Here is a 16,148-nt window from a genome sequence, read left to right on the forward strand (position 1 = left end):
ATATTCACATCTCACTTCTCTCCAGTACTTCATCACCAAGATGCACAGCTGTTGAAGGGCTATCCAGATCTCAGTCCAATCTGCTGTCAGGTTCAATAGCTCATCGCTGCAAGAGTTTCAGAAATGCATGTTTTCCAGATACATCTTCAGTCTGTGTTTCCCCTGGTAATCCTTGCTTGGAATCACAAATTAAGAAATATAGATGCCACACAGGCATTTTTTTCCTTTTCTCTTTGTTCTAGGTTCACAGTTAGGCATGCAGCTCCTTTCACTGTGTGTTCATGGCAGACCAGCTTCTGTGGAAGGAATGCATGAGCCAAGAAACCATTCAGCAAGCACTTGTCAGTAGGAGATGGGAACTGAACCAGTGAGGGCATTCCTATTCCCAGCTGAGCTTTCTGTGCTATTTCTTCATTCAGCAACTAGGTTTTTGGAGAAGGTAGATGCTTGGGTAGGAAGAATGTCAGGATGCTGAACCTATTCTGTAAACAAGGCAAAGAGAGACTCAGTGTGTAACTTCTGTGTTTAAAAGAGTCTTCATTTTAATGGAGCTAAGCCTTAGCTAATAAGATTAATTAATTCAGTGAAAATGATTTTAGGTTAAAAAGCAGCTGGTATCATTCAGCAGTCTTGGTGACAGCAAAAGCAAAGTTTTCCTGGAGGGATGCAGTTGACTGGAGCCAAACATCACTTGCTTAATAAAGGACAGCCAAAAAGAGGAGAAAAAGAAAACCTTAAGCAAATCAACACAACACTTCCTTTAAGTGTTTCCCAAGGGCAGTGGTATTTTGGGCTTGTTTTGACTTGAGTTTTTGTGGGTTTGGGGTATTTTTTTATTGCCTGGAAAAGAAATGTTCCATTATCAGTGTTAGGTGAAAGGGAAATCTGTGAGTGGAAACATTACAGACTCCAAGCAGGCTCCCTGAAGAGCCAACTCACTGAGCACTTGGAAGACTCTGCAGGCTCTAAGATCTAAAGTGGAACCTTATATGTCATCATATTGATAAACTGTACAAAATAAATCTGAGGTTTGTTCTGTAGCAGGCGGCGTGGGGATTGCTGCTTGAGAAGGGGAGGATGAATGGGCAGTGCTTGGCCATTTAATTCTTGCTTTCATAGAAACCCCAAAGCTGCTTCTATGGCTTGGCATTTTGGTCACAGCCCACATAGCATGTCTAGTTTGACCTTTTGGGGAGTTTGTGGGGTTTGTTCTGTTGGTTTTGGGTTTGTTGGGTTTGGTTTTTTTTGTGGTGGTTTGAGGTATTTTTAGGTGGACTTGGTTTAGGTTTTTGGTTTGGTTTGTTGGTGGGGTTTGGTTTGTTGGTGGGGTTGAGTTTGTTGGTGGGTTGGGTTTGTTGGTGAGGTTGGGTTTGTTGGTAGGGTTTGGTTTGTTGATGAAGTTGGGTTTGTTGATGAGGTTGGGTTTGTTGGTGGGTTGGGTTTGTTGGTAGGGTTTGGTTTGTTGGCAGGATTGTGTTTGTTGGTGGGGTTGGTTTGTTGGTGAGGTTGGGTTTGTTGGGGGGGTTTGGTTTGTTGGTGAGGTTGGGTTTGTTGGGGGGGTTTGGTTTGTTGGTGAGGTTGGGTTTGTTGGTGGCGTTGGGTTTGTTGGGGGTGTTGGGTTTGTTGGGGGTGTTGGGTTTGTTGGGGGGTTGGGTTTGTTGGCAGGGTTGGTTTGTTGGTGGGGTTGGGTTTGTTGGTGGGGTTGGTTTGTTGGTGGGGTTGGGTTTGTTGGTGGGGTTGGTTTGTTGGCGGGATTGTGTTTGTTGGTGGGGTTGGTTTGTTGGTGAGGTTGGGTTTCTTGGGGGGTTTGGTTTGTTGGTGAGGTTGGGTTTGTTGGTAGGGTTGGGTTTGTTGGTGAGGTTGGGTTTGTTGGTGAGGTTGTGTTTGTTGGTAGGGTTGGGTTTGTTGGTGAGGTTGGGTTTGTTGGCGGGGTTGGTTTGTTGGTGGGGTTGGTTTGTTGGTGGGGTTGGGTTTGTTGGCAGGGTTGGTTTGTTGGTGGGGTTGGGTTTGTTGGCAGGGTTGGTTTGTTGGTGGGGTTGGGTTTGTTGGCGGGGTTGGTTTGTTGGCAGGATTGTGTTTGTTGGTGGGGTTGGTTTGTTGGTGAGGTTGGGTTTGTTGAGGGGGTTGGGTTTGTTGGTGAGGTTGGGTTTGTTGGTGGGGTTTGGTTTGTTGGCAGGATTGTGTTTGTTGGTGGGGTTGGTTTGTTGGTGAGGTTGGGTTTGTTGGGGGGTTGGGTTTGTTGGTGAGGTTGGGTTTGTTGGTGGGTTGTGTTTGTTGATGAGATTGGGTTTGTTGGTGGGGTTGGTTTGTTGGTGGGGTTGGTATGTTGGGAGGGTTGGGTTTGTTGGTGGGGTTGGGTTTGTTGGTGGAGTTTGGTTTGTTGGGGGTTTGGTTTGTGATTTTGTTTTGGGGGGAGTGGTTGGTTGTTTTTCTTTCTTCTTTGTTTTGGGTATATTTTTATTCTGAAGAAATTAATTTCAGCAACTCTTGTTGTCTAACCAGCAAAGAAACTGCCTGGCCACCGAGAGCAAGATTCAAAGCTTGCTGTAATTTATGTCATCTTCTCACTGCATTTAGTAGGATTTACATTCAATTTTGTACTTAGCAATATGCACAGAACATTGTGGGATAGAAAATAGGCACTGGAGATGCATTAGTTTAGCTGGTCACACTTGGAAGGAATTGCTAAAATCCTCTAGAGAGGGTCTTTTTAGGTGGCTATTTTTCTACAAATAAGAAGCCCTCACAGTTTCCTACTGAGACAGGAGACAAAACACTCTGTGCAGGCAACTCTCTTTTGTGGTTTGAGTAGGCCAGGAGAGGACTTTTCCAGTTTGTCTAATGACAACAGTGAAAAGGTGTCTACATTTAGACCCTATCTGTGGCTCAATTTTAGCTATCACCCAACCATCCCTCCCTAGCAGAGAAGGGGAACTGAGGAAAGGAGACCCACAGGTCAAAATGAAAATGGATTTAATGAACTAGCCAAGCTGGGACCAGTGTTAGCATAGAGAATATAAAGTGACACTATATAGAGAATAGTGACAGCCCAGCAAAGGTGCAGCAGCCACACTGAACAGCAAGACAGAAGGAAGAATGTCAGGGTCAGACCAGGCAGGAGGCCTTAGCACAAGAATTCCCTCTCCTCAGCAACCTTCCCAGTTCATACTGTGTGTGATACTGATGTTCTGGGACACATACAGCTCTCTGCTGTCCTGGCTGACTCAGAGCTACTGATGACCCATGGCTGGTCTGTCCCAGCAAGCCCAGGACAAAGGAAATATTGTTTAAGTAAACTGAAGTAGGAAGTGAAACAATTAAAGACAGAAGTTTTCTTTATCACAGGTGATGGCTTAAACTTTCTCTTCATTAGCTTCTGGTCACCAGTATGTAAGACTTCCTAGGGAAGCTGAGAACAGCCCATGATAGCAAAGGCTCAGCAGCTTCTGGGACTTCTACCCATGATCAAGTGCTGTCCTGAATGCCAGGGTGGATTTCCTGCTGCTTTTGCAAGCAAAGACCAAAACCAGGAAAGAATCTGAAGAAACTTCAAGGCAGAATATTTCTCTTCTGACGGACAGTGCCGGGCCAGCAGCAAATGAAAGGAGAGGAAAGAAATGGAGAGGGTTTATTTATTTATTTGTGTGATTTTCGGTGACTAAAGAGTAAGATGCCACACGATGGCAGCACAGGCTACAACGTGCGCAGGAGTTGCTGTGCGCAGCGACCTGGGACAGACAGAGTCACCGAGTCACAGAATGGTAGGGGTCGGAAGTGAGCTCTGGAGACCATCTACTCCAACCCCCTGCTAAAGCAGGTACACCTAGGTCAGGTTGCACAGGGACGTGTCCGATGCTGAATATCCTGTCTTGTAAATGTTTCTAAAGCACAACCAGCTGCCAAGTACAAACCTGAGCTTTCCCTGTACGTGACTCCTGTCTATGGAGGGCACTTTTCCAGTAAAGATCCTCTTCTGGAGCTCATATAGGTATTTCTGCTCAGAATTAGCAGCTAACATCTCCAGCGACCTTCTTTTACTTTCCCACTGCCCCAGATTTTCTGTGCTGCTTTTAAACAGTCCTTCAGCTCAAGATGCACTTTCTGCACTCTGGGACCTGCTCCACCTGCACAAGCTTAAGGTTAGGGCTCAGCAGGACAGGACATGCCTGAAGGCAGAGAGCGGTTCTGGCAGGAATCTTTCCCTTCCATGTGCAGCTGTCTCTGGCACTACTTCAAAAATTTCAGGTTTCAAAAGGAAAAGCAGAATGAAGCAGAGGAAGGAAAATAGGCAGTGATTTTGGTACCTGATTGAAGGCAGGCTTGGGAGCTCTGATGAAGTGGTTGGAAAGCTGAACAAGGCATCCTTCTCTACTGGCTTTTTAACCTCCCTTTTGAGGTTTTGTTTGTTTGTTTGTTTCCTTCCTGTCCAAACTTATACCTTGGCCATCTGACTTTGTGCTCCTGTTAACCTGGCAGCAATTAGGAAGTACATAGCAGACAAACATGCAATAAATGAAAACATGAAGCCCATAACGCTTACAGACTGAAAAAGAAGCCTAGGAGTGAAAATGGATCAATGACTTTATCTGGGTATGGGATAGCAGTGCCTATTCAATCCTGAAATGGTGTGTGGAAGATTTCTGCAGCTGAAGAGTTACTGCAGGGTTTAGTCTGCATTTTGCTTGTTTGCAGTAGCCCAGGATGCAGGTTTGGGTTGGAGCATTTAAATCCTGGCTGTACTCCCATCACTTGCTGCCATCCTGAGGCCAGTTCCTGCAAGCACACATTAAACGCTGGCGAACTGGTGCCTGCATAAACACTGTGCTTCACTGCTGGGTGAAACACAGCTCCAGATCACCACTGGAATCTGCTTAAATTAGAGGACACAGTCTCAAACTGTGCCAGTGGAAGTTTAGGTTGGAGGTGAGGAGAAAGTTCTTCACTGAGAGAGTTGTTACCCATTGAAATGGGCTGCTCAGGGAGGTGGTGGAGTCACCATCCCTGGAGGTGTTCAAGAGGGGATTGGACGTGGCACTTGGTGCCATGGTTTAGTCATGAGGTCTGTGGTGACAGGTTGGACTTGATGATCTTTGAGGTCTCTTCCAACTTTAGTGATTCTGTGATTCTGTGAAATTTATTGTAGTCATATCATTGGTTGCAATCAAATCATTGGTTTGTTTGATTGTTTTTTTGTTGCTGGGCTTTTGGTTTGGATTTATCCCATGTAAATCTTCCACTTTTAATAAGCACACACATTTCTATTGTACTTTTGGTTTGAAACCATGCTGACAGTGTTTTTACAAATAAGCCTAATTTGATATAGTTCTTCATTAGATGTGAATAATTCTGCCTGGTACAATTATTCTTTGCCTTTTCTAATTTTATATGTCTATATATTACTTATTATTATATATGTTGGTAAGTGCTCTATAACCTATAACCTCTTATCTCTGAGTCTTAAATAATCTCCTAGAATTCAAGAGGTGAGTGTGTTATCCTCATAGCTGCACATTATTTCTAAGAACCAGAAAACTGTTTTGGTTGGAAAGGACCTCTAAGATTAAATCCAACCACTGACCTAATGCCACCATGCCTACAAACCATGTCCCAAAGTGCCACACATTTTTTTAATACCTCCAGGGACAGTAACTCCACCACCTCCCTGGGCAGCACATTCCAATGGCTAACAACTCTCTCTGGGAAGAACTTTCTCCTCACCTCAAGCCTAAACCTCCCTTGGTGCAGCTTGAGACTGTGTCCTCTTGTTCTGGTGATGGTTGCCTGGGAGAAGAGACCAACCCCCTCCTGGCTACAACCTCCCTTCAGGTAGTTGTAGAGAGCAATAAGGTCTCCCCTGAGCCTCCTCTTCTCCAGGCTAAACAACCCCAGCTCCCTCAGCCTCTCCTCATAGGGCTTGTGCTCAAGGCCTCTCCCCACCCTTGTTACCCCTCTCTGGACATGTTCAAGGGTCTCAATGTCCTTCTTAAATTGAGGGGCCCAGAACTGGACACAGTAGAGTGTTGCAAAGAGCAAGAAGATCTCAGCCTCCTACTCTTCTCCAGCCCACACAACCCCAGTTCCCTCAGCTATTCCTTACAAGACCTGTTCTCCAGAGCCTTCTCCAGACCCTTCACCAGCTTTGTTGTCCTCCTCTGAATATGCTTCAGCAATTCATTGTTCTTCCTGTACTGAGGAGCTTTTTGTAGTCTCTGTAAAAAGGTGCCTGGTTGCTGTAAAACTCCACCTGCCATCAAACCATCAAACCCATGAAGCAGGTGACATTCTAGCAATTTTCCAGGCAAATCAGCTTGTGGTGTTGTGTTCCTGTAAAAGGATCTTCATAGAATCATAGAATCAATGAGGTTGGAAGAGTCCTCAAAGATTATCAAGTCCAACCTGTCACCCAAGACCTCGTGACTACTAAACCATGGCACCAAAGCCAAGAGCAAAACTGATTCCTGCCTGGTCTGTGGCAGAGTACATACCCTGCATCCAGTGAAGCAGCTCCTGGTGCTTTACCCTCCCTGTTCTTCCTGATGTAGATTCATTGGGAATCAGCTCAAGAAATGAATGCTGCAAGTCCTAAAGGACACAAAATTTCAAGAGGTACTGCCACCTTGCTCCTTGCATGTGATATTAGACAGCAGTAAAGTCTCTGCGCTCCATCCTAGTTCACCTTTCCTGTGAACCTCAAGTGTTTCTACTTACCCTCAAGAGGCATCATTGCCACTGTTTCTTTTGCATCTAATCTGCATTTCCTCTGACAGCTGCTGTCCCACAGCATCACTGGTTTATGTATGTACGTCACAAAACATTTGGGAATGTCCTTGATAGGAACAGCAGTGGAAAAAAGTGATACAGCAGCTCCATCTACATCCCACAGTGCAGGCAAATAGGAACAGATCTGTAAAGCAAGCCAGCTGATGCCAAGCAGCAGTGGCCACACTGTGTGTATTTGGGGGAATTTATACTCAACTGTGGCCATTCTGATCCCATGGACTGTGTGTTTCTGTACGTTTCACTCTTCAAGGTGAGAGCCAAACCCAGGACAAGGAAACAGAAGATGCAATGGAAGAACAAAGAACTTTCACAATCAAGAGACAGAGATTAATAGGTGACATGTACCTAAGCAAGCTACAATAAAGATCCACCCCCTAGCTTCTCAACTCCTGGTTCCAGGTGTTCACTGATCACATTTGTAGCTCACTCTTCAGTAACTCTGAAGAGTTTAATAAAGGTTGGAAAGTTTAAACGAGGTTGGAAAATACCACAAAGATCATCAATTCCAACCTGTCACTACAGACCTCATGACTACTAAACCATGGCACCAAGTGCCACGTCCAGTCCCCACTTGAGCACCTCCAGGGATGGTGACTCCACCACCTCCCTGGGCAGCACATTCCAATGGCTAACAACTCTCTCTGGGAAGAACTTTCTCCTCACCTCCAGCCTAAACTTCCCCTGGTGCAGCTTGTGACTGTGTCCTCTTGTTCTGGTGCTGCTTGCCTGGGAGAAGAGACCAACTCCCACTTGGCTACAACCTCCCTGCAGGTAGTCATAGACAGCAATAAGGTCTTCCCTGAGCCTCCTCTTCTCCAGGCTAAACAACCAGGGCTGTGCTCCAAACCCCTCCCCAGCTTTGTTGCCCTTCTCTGGACATGTTCAAGAGTCTCAATGTCCTTCTTAAACTGAGGGATCCAGAACTGGACACAGGACTCATGGTGTGGCCTAACCAGTGCTGAGTACAGGAAAAATTAACTCCCTGCACCTGCTGGCCACACTATTCTTGATGCAGGCCAGGATGCCATTTGCCTTCTTGGCCTCCTTGGCACACTGCTGGCTCATGTTCAGCTGGCTGTCAATCAGCACCCCCCAGGTCCCTTTCTGTTTGGCAGCTCCCCAGCCACTCCAACCCCAGCCTGTAGCTCTGCATGGAGTTGTTGTTGCCAAAGTGCAGCACCTGGCACTTGGATTTGTTGAATGCCATCATGTTGGACTCTGCCCATCTGTCCAGCCTGTCAGGGTCCCTCTGCAGAGCCTTTCCACCCTCTGACTGATCAACACCTGCTCCCAACTTGGTGTCATCCACAAATTTGCTGATGACTGACTCAATCCCCTGATTCAGATCATTGATGAAGATATTGAGCAGGATGGGGCCCAGCACTGATCCCTGGGGCACACCACTGGTGACTGGCCGCCAGCTGGATGTGGCACCATTCACCACCACTCTCTGGGCTCGGCCCTCCAGCCAGTTCCTGACCCAACACAGAGTGCTGCTGTCCAAGCCATGGGCTGACAACTTCCTTATAGTTTTGTCTTCTCAAATATGATTTTCTGATGATTGTGTTGGGCCAGATGCCTCACAGGGCCTTGTAATTTAATGCTCCTTTCCAGGAGAGTAAACTAAAGACTCTGATGTCTTTTGGTAAAATTAACTTTTACCACCTCATGTGGCAGGACTCAGCTTCAGTTGCTCAACATCTCTCTTCTTCTACTGCGTTTATGTTTGATCTTGTCCACGACTGAGTCACTGTTGTGGGGAATTTTGCAATCACTGTTCTTTGAGAATTTTTATTATCATAGTAATTGTGCTGAGAGCCAATTAAATCATGTTGGTAGGGCATGTTTGGACAGCAAGAGGAGACTACCTTGGAGCATCAGAACAATACTCAGTCACAGTGTCAAATCACATCAAGCAGTAAACCTCATGACCAGAGATATGAATTCCAGATCGGGTTTTTGTATGTTGCATGACTAAAACAGAGACTAAGAAGCAAGTCAGTGTCAATTGGGTATTTGTATATCTGCTGATGGTTGCAGAGGTTGAAGTAATAGTTTTAAGGATCCCTCTCTCCTTTCTCTCCTCTCTCTTCTCTCTCCTCTCTCTCCTCTCTCCTCTCCCCTCTTCCCTCTCTCCTCTCTCCTCTCTCTCCTCTCTCCTCTCCCCTCTCTCCTCTCTCCTCTCTCCTCTCCCCTCTCCCCTCTCTCCTCTCTCCTGTCTCCTCTCTCCTCTCCCCTCTCTCCTCTCTCCTCTCTCCTCTCTTCTCTCTCTTCTCTCTCCTCTCCCCTCTCTCCTCTCTCCTCTCTTCTCTCTCTTCTCTCTCCTCTCTCCTCTCCTCTCTCTCCTCTCTCCTCTCTCCTCTCTCTCCTCTCTCCTCTCCCCTCTCTCCTCTCTCCTCTCTCCTCTCTCCTCTCCCCTCTCTCCTCTCTCTTCTCTCTCTCCTCTCTCCTCACCCCTCTCTCCTCTCCCCTCTCTCCTCTCTCCTCTCTTCTCTCTCCTCTCTCTCCTCTCTCCTCTCCCCTCTCTCCTCTCTCCTCTCTTCCCTCTCCTCTCTCTCCTCTCTCCTCTCCCCTCTCTCCTCTCCCCTCTCTCCTCTCTCCTCTCCCCACTCTCCTCTCCCCTCTCTCCTCTCTCCTCTCCCCTCTCTCCTCTCCCCTCTCTCCTCTCTCCTCTCCCCACTCTCCTCTCCCCTCTCTCCTCTCTCCTCTCCCCTCTCTCCTCTCCCCTCTCCCCTCTCTCCTCTCTCTTCTCTCTCTCCTCTCTCCTCACCCCTCTCTCCTCTCTCCTCTCCCCTCTCTCCTCTCTCCTCTCTTCCCTCTCCTCTCTCTCCTCTCTCCTCTCTCCTCTCTCCTCTCTCCTCTCTCCTCTCTCTTCTCTCTCTCCTCTCTCCTCTCCCCTCTCTCCTCTTCCCTCTCTCCTCTCTCCTCACCCCTCTCTCCTCCCTCTCCTCTCTCCTCTCCCCTCTCTCCTCTCCCCTCTCTCCTCTCCCCTCTCTCCTCTCTCCTCTCTCTTCTCTCTCTCCTCTCTCCTCTCTCTTCTCTCTCTCCTCTCTCCTCTCTCCTCTCTCCTCTCTCCTCTCCTCTCTCCTCTCTCCTCTCTCCTCTCTCCTCTCTCCTCTCTCCTCTCTCCTCTCTCCTCTCTCCTCTCTCCTTGTTTTATTCATAGGATTTTTAACCTTTTGAAGGAGCTGCCGCACTAAATGTTGTATTTGATGCAAATCTCAAAGACAAACAAATCAGAAATGCCATTTTATGAAGTGGAGAAGGCTCACTTCAGAACACCAGGAGATGAAGATGGTGTTCCTTCTGCAAATATGAAGCATTACTTCCTTGGTGTGTTAAAACTGTAATGATTTTATATATAAGCTCAAAGATGGAGCTGGTGCAATACTCAAGCTTTTATTCTTTCTTTTGAAACTTGGCTTGCAAATTGTTTTGAACAGCTCACATTCACACAGCCATTATCTCCATTTAACTGGGTTTGAAAGGTGTCTTCTGCCTTGATCTTAACTACTTTTAATATTCTCCTCATTCTTGGTATGATGCTATCAGTTGTCCCAGATTCTGCACCTACTGTGTCATCAAATGGTTTCTGTGCTTCACTAGCAAGATGTGCAGCAGCTCCTGCACAGCTGTAGACTTACTAAGTCATCCAGACAAAGAAATCCTGTTTTCCTTGTGCATTTAAGTTTGACAGCCTGGGGTGCATATGACCTTGACTCAAAATGAGAACAAATTTGTCACTTGATGTTTTTATAATATTAAACCTGACTCCTTTCTGCTTTTATTGCAATGAACCTGTCTTTCCATGTGGAGTGCCACTCATAAACATAGCAGCTGTTGCTAAAGGTAACTGGAAGGATATTGTAACTCCATGAATTTCTTAATCTAGTGAAAATTGGTTACAAGATCATGAAGAAGCACAATGAAATATTCCTGCATGAGGCAAAAGTGCCCCAGTCATCAGGGCAGTATCTACACTGACATTTTGCTCTAGAGCATTCCCAAGCACAGTCATCCCCACTTACTGCATGTCAGTGCAGTTCTTGGACCAGTTTTGGTACCAGCAAACTGAATAGCTTAGGAAGAAACTCAATCAAAAGCTCCACTCTGTGTGTTCATCAAACCCACTCATCACCCCTAGCAAAGATGCAAAGATTCAGCCAGTGAATAGCCCTTTGAATAGTCTCTAATCACAGGAAGAGGATGTTCAAGTCAGGGAACCTAATCTTGCCTGAGGTCACCTGAAATCACCCTAAGCATCTTTGGGTTATGAGCAGAGGCCTTGGCACCAACTGCTTTAAGCTGGTGTTGGTGTGCCAGATTGCTTGGTAATGTAAAAATACCCCCAGACTCCTCCAGCCCCAGATGGATTAGACTTTGGGCCCGTGGTCCAGTGAGCAAGGAGACTGTGAACCCCCCTCCTTGTGTTAGCAGCTTCCAGCACTGTCTGGCAATGGCCCAGCTGCTCGATTTTAAACAGTATTTGCAAAGGGAGTGTGGGGTGGATTTAGGTTGTGCCTCTAAAATTTAGTTACAGATTTTGAGCAGAAAAGTTGAAAAAATAGAAATAAATCACTATTGGGTGTAAAAAGCAAAACAAAAGATTATTCTAAACAAATTCATTGGATTAATGTCTAGAATAAGATGAGTTGCACCAAAACAATTCTTTCTCCTCTCTCCTGATCTCTGCTGCTTTGCTTTGCTCGGGAGAGATCAACCTGCTTGTCAGCTGGCTTTGGCTGAGCTGTTTAGTTAAGTCTAACCCATTCCTTTCTCTATGAGAAAGCCCTATAAGAGAGCCCTGTGAGGAGAGGCTGAGGGAGCTGGAGTTGCTTAGCCTGGAGAAGAGGAGGCTCAGGAGAGACCTTATTGCTCTCTACAACTCCCTCAAGGGAGGTTGCAGCCAGGTGGGGGTTGGTCTCTTCTCCCAGGCAACCAGCACCAGAACAAGAGGACACAGCCTCAATCTGTGCCAGGGGAGGTTTAGGCTGGAGGTGAGGAAGAAGTTCTTCACAGAAAGAGTTATTCTGTCAGGTCTGTCAGTCTCTGCATGCACAGGTTTTTGTGTACATAACTGTGTGTGAAGCTGAGAGTCACTGTCTGACACCACGCTGCCAAAAATCTAACCGCTGCTTGCAGGACCAGCTGATTACAGAGGCTATCTCCTCCTTGAATCAAACCCTGCTTTTCAGCTACAATAACAACTCATCAAACTGCAGTTTGTGTTATTACACCACTTACTCTGCTCTGGCCGATGAAACCACCCCATCATTCAAGCAGAGGTTTAGCTGTCCCACAGCTGGCGATGCTGTGGGACATCCCTGTTAAAATCACATCGAATGCATTCTTCCCCCCATCCACATATTTTCCTCTTCCTTTACATATATCACAGACTCACAGAATGGTAGAGGTTGGAAGACACCTCTGAAGATCATCCAGTATTTTTAACAGCCAGCAAGCATTTGCACAGCACAATCTTTACAGTAGTTATTTCTTTCACCATTTTCAGGTGTAAAGGATGATGTTGTGTAAATGCATGCTGGCTGTTCAAAGCACTGTGACTCTGAGTTCTAGCTATCATAAGCTGCAAGGAGACAACTCAGACTTTACTTTCATAACCTATACAGCCATTGACCATCAGTGATGGCTCCTTTTCTTGGTATTACTGCAGAATTCATCAGAAGCATGAGAAATTCCTGTATCCTTTGTTTATTATCTAACGGTCTCCTGAATTACATTGAGTAGAGTAGAGTAGAGTAGAGTAGGGTAGGGTAGGGTAGGGTAGGGTAGGATAGAGTAGAATAGAATAGAATAGAATAGAATAGAATAGAATAGAATAGAATAGAATAGAATAGAATAGAATAGAATAGAATAGAATAGAACAAACCAGGTTGGAAGAGACCTTCAAGATCATCGAGTCCAACCCATCATCCAACACCATCTAATCAACTAAGCCATGGCACCAAGCACCCCATCAAGTCTCCTCCTAAACACCTCCAGTGATGGTGACTCCACCACCTCCCTGGGCAGCACATTCCAATGGGCAATCACTCTCTCTATGAAGAATTTCTTCCTAACATCTAATCTAAACCTCCCCTGGTGCAGCTTGAGACTGTGTCCTCTTGTTCTGGTGCCAGTTGGTGTTGGTGTTTAACTTCTTCCCTTCACTTCTGTTACTGATGCAGTGAGTGCTTGAGCTGTGTACACAACAAAACCCAAGTTATAAGGTGATCTTAAGATCATCTGTAAGGGTGACAAGGAGGTGCCAACTTCTTTTGTGTTCTAGAGCACAGGTGGGGCCTCATCACATACTCTTTGATCTGGTCAAATTATAGCCTCCTTACAGTGGGAGGGAAGAGATGGGTCTTTATGAGCCTATTTGATCTGTTTGAACATTCATGTGATAAGTTGTAGTGGTTTGATTGTAGTTATGGGATGGCTTAATTATAGGCTGATCCAGCAAAGCTACCTATATTTAAAGAGTTGCACAATGCTTCCTTGTTTGCCAAAGACTAATTTCAGTCACTCACCAACAGGTGAAGGTCTTTTGCATTGAAAATCTAAGTTGTTTGGGATCAGACTGGATGTTAGGAAGAAGTTCTCCATCATGAGGGTGGTGAGACACTGGAAGAGGTTGCCCAGGGAGGTGGTAGAAGTCTCATCCCTGGAGGTTTTGAAGGCCAAGCTGGATGTGGCTCTGAGCAACATGATCTAGTGGGAGGTGTCCCTACCCATGGCAGGGAGGGTTGGAACTGGATGATCCTTGAGTTCCCTTTCAACCTGTGGCATGCAGACAGCCCACTTAGAGATGGGAGCTGATTGGAAGAAGAAAGGGTAAATAGCAACAAATATCTTTGAGATATGGGGGGGGGGGAGGGGCAAACAATTAGACCTAAGAGACAATCCCAAGATTTGCTCAGACATAACCTGAAGCCAAGGCAAAGAACACAGAAAGTGAAGGGGATGAGGAAACTAAGGTCAGGGAGGGATCTGGGAGGTAGAGCCAAAAAGGACAAGGTCTAAATTAGGAGAAAGGTGGGCTCACAGAACAATACAATTTGTCTTGGGAGTTGTTTGTTGGTTCTCCAAACCATATGAAGCTAGTACTTCAAGTCTGCAGATTTCTTCAAGGTACTTGCTGGTGAAAAGCATTGCAGAGAGTTGTCGTTGTGCTCCAACCAAAACCAAGACTCTAGATACCTGAAAACTGTGGGGAAACCACAGACTGTCCTCTAAGAAAAATAAATCTACTGATCTTGCCAAGCCAAAGGAATAATCATGCCAAACAATGGCAGCTTTCATGGTAGACTATTTTCAGTATAGCTCTGTTAGACATATTGGTGCCCTTATCATCTCAGGTATGTTTCAGTTCTAACAACACAGTCTTTTTAAACTAAAAACTTGCTTTAGATGCATGCAGAAGGCTTTGAGGAGATCAAAAGAGCAAGAACAGCACCTTATTATCCTGCTTTCAGATGGGACAGAGTTAATTTTATTCCTAGCAGCTGGTGCACTGCTGTGTTTTAGATTTAGTATGAGAACAATGTTGTTAACACACCAATGGTTTTAGTTGTTGCTAAGTAGTGCTTATACTCAGTCAAGGACTTTTCAGGTTCTCATGTCTTGCCAGGAAGAAGTCTGGAAGGGTACAAGAAGCTGGGACAGCTGACCCAACTGGCCAAAGGAATATTCTATACCACATGACAACACTCCCAGTACTGGGGTGGAATGCTGGGGCACTGCTCAGGAACTGACTGGCATCAGCAAATAGTGAGCAACTGCACTGGGCATCACTTGGTTTGTATATTCCAGTTCTTTTCATTATTTGTATTACTATCATCATCATCATTATTTCATTATTGTTGTTTTCTCCCTTTTCTGCCCTATTAAGCTGTCTTTACCTCAGCCTATGAGTTTTACTTTTGCTTTCAAGTCTTTTCCCCATCCCACTGGGTGAGGGCAGTGAGTGAGCAGCTGTGTGGGGCTTAGCTGCCAGCTGGGGTCAAACCAAAACACTCAAGTGGTTGCTTTCTGATAAAAGAATGTTTTGCCCCCTTGGGAAATCACTTACAACCAGGAAAAAAACCAAGATCAATAGGGGACTTTGAATCCTGTTTTCATCATGGTGCTTATATATAGCAAATAGCATAAGCATCTGAAAATGTAGACAACTATGAACCTCAGCTTGAGGTTGACTGAGGTTGAGGTGACTCAGTGCAGTTTCAGGCCTTGTTTAATCCCTCCTTCCACCAGTTTCTTCCCAGCTCAGTTGTCCCAGCACTCAACATCCTCCTCCACTTCATGGTTTGGCCAGCACACAGATGCTGAGCTCAGCCTTCTGATACCTTATGAGCTCCAGGGCAAAAAGGACCCCCTCCATGCTGCCTGGATGCCCACAGTCCTTCTCCTCCAGGTCCCACAGCACCAGGTAGCACAGTGCTGGAAGGAGTGCCACCCTTTTTTTAGGAGCTAAAACACATCAACTGCCTGAAGAGTGGCAGCAGGTGAACACTGAGGCAGGTTCACCGCCCTCAAAGCTGAGGAGGAACCAGGTGTTCTGCCAAGAGAAGCATCAGAGCTGAGTGACCTTGAGCCATGCAGAAACACCAGGAAGCAGCAGAGTGACAGCAGAGGTGACTCCCTGCTGCCAGTCATGGACACACCCAGCTGCCAACCCAACCTGTTCACAGGAGTTTGCTGCTTGCCAACTGAGAAAGTAAGGATTAAAGAGCAGACCACCCCCAGAGTGACAAGTGCTGAGTGTCTGCTATTGGCCTCCTGATCAAGAAGAACAAATGGGTGAGGCCTTCTATGGACAAGCAGAAACAGCCTCCCATTTATGGGCTCCCATCCTCATACGGCACTTTAACCACCCTGGTATCTGCTGGAGGGGCAACAGAGAAGGGCATACACGAGATGAGAGCTTCCTGGAAAGCACTGATGGTAGCTTTCTGATGCATGACAGAGGAGCGAGGTGGTGCTCTGCTGGGCTTCATACTCGCCAACAAGGAAGAGCTAATCAGGCATGTGAAGGTCAAAGCCTTGACTGCAGTGACCATACAAGGGTGGAGCTCAGGATATTAAGTACACAAAGCAGGGAAAAAGCAAGATCACAATGCTGGAGAGGAGACTGTGGCTGCAAATACCTGCTTGGTGGAGTGCCAAGGGATAAGATTTGGAAGGGAAAGGTTCCCAGGAAGTTTGATACTATTCAAAGATTCCCTTCTACAAGATCAAGAGAGTACCATTTGGTCCTGGAAAACCAGATATGGTCCTGGAAACCCAGATATGGTCCTGAAAAACCAGATATGGTCCTGACTGAGGGAGGAGGTTGAACTGGATGTCCTCCAGAGGTCACCTCCAAG

This window comes from Melanerpes formicivorus, unplaced genomic scaffold, assembly GCF_026170545.1.
Source record: "Melanerpes formicivorus ecotype bairdi unplaced genomic scaffold, bMelFor1.0.p_v2 SCAF_42, whole genome shotgun sequence".
In the NCBI taxonomy this organism is placed as follows: Eukaryota; Metazoa; Chordata; class Aves; order Piciformes; family Picidae; genus Melanerpes; species Melanerpes formicivorus.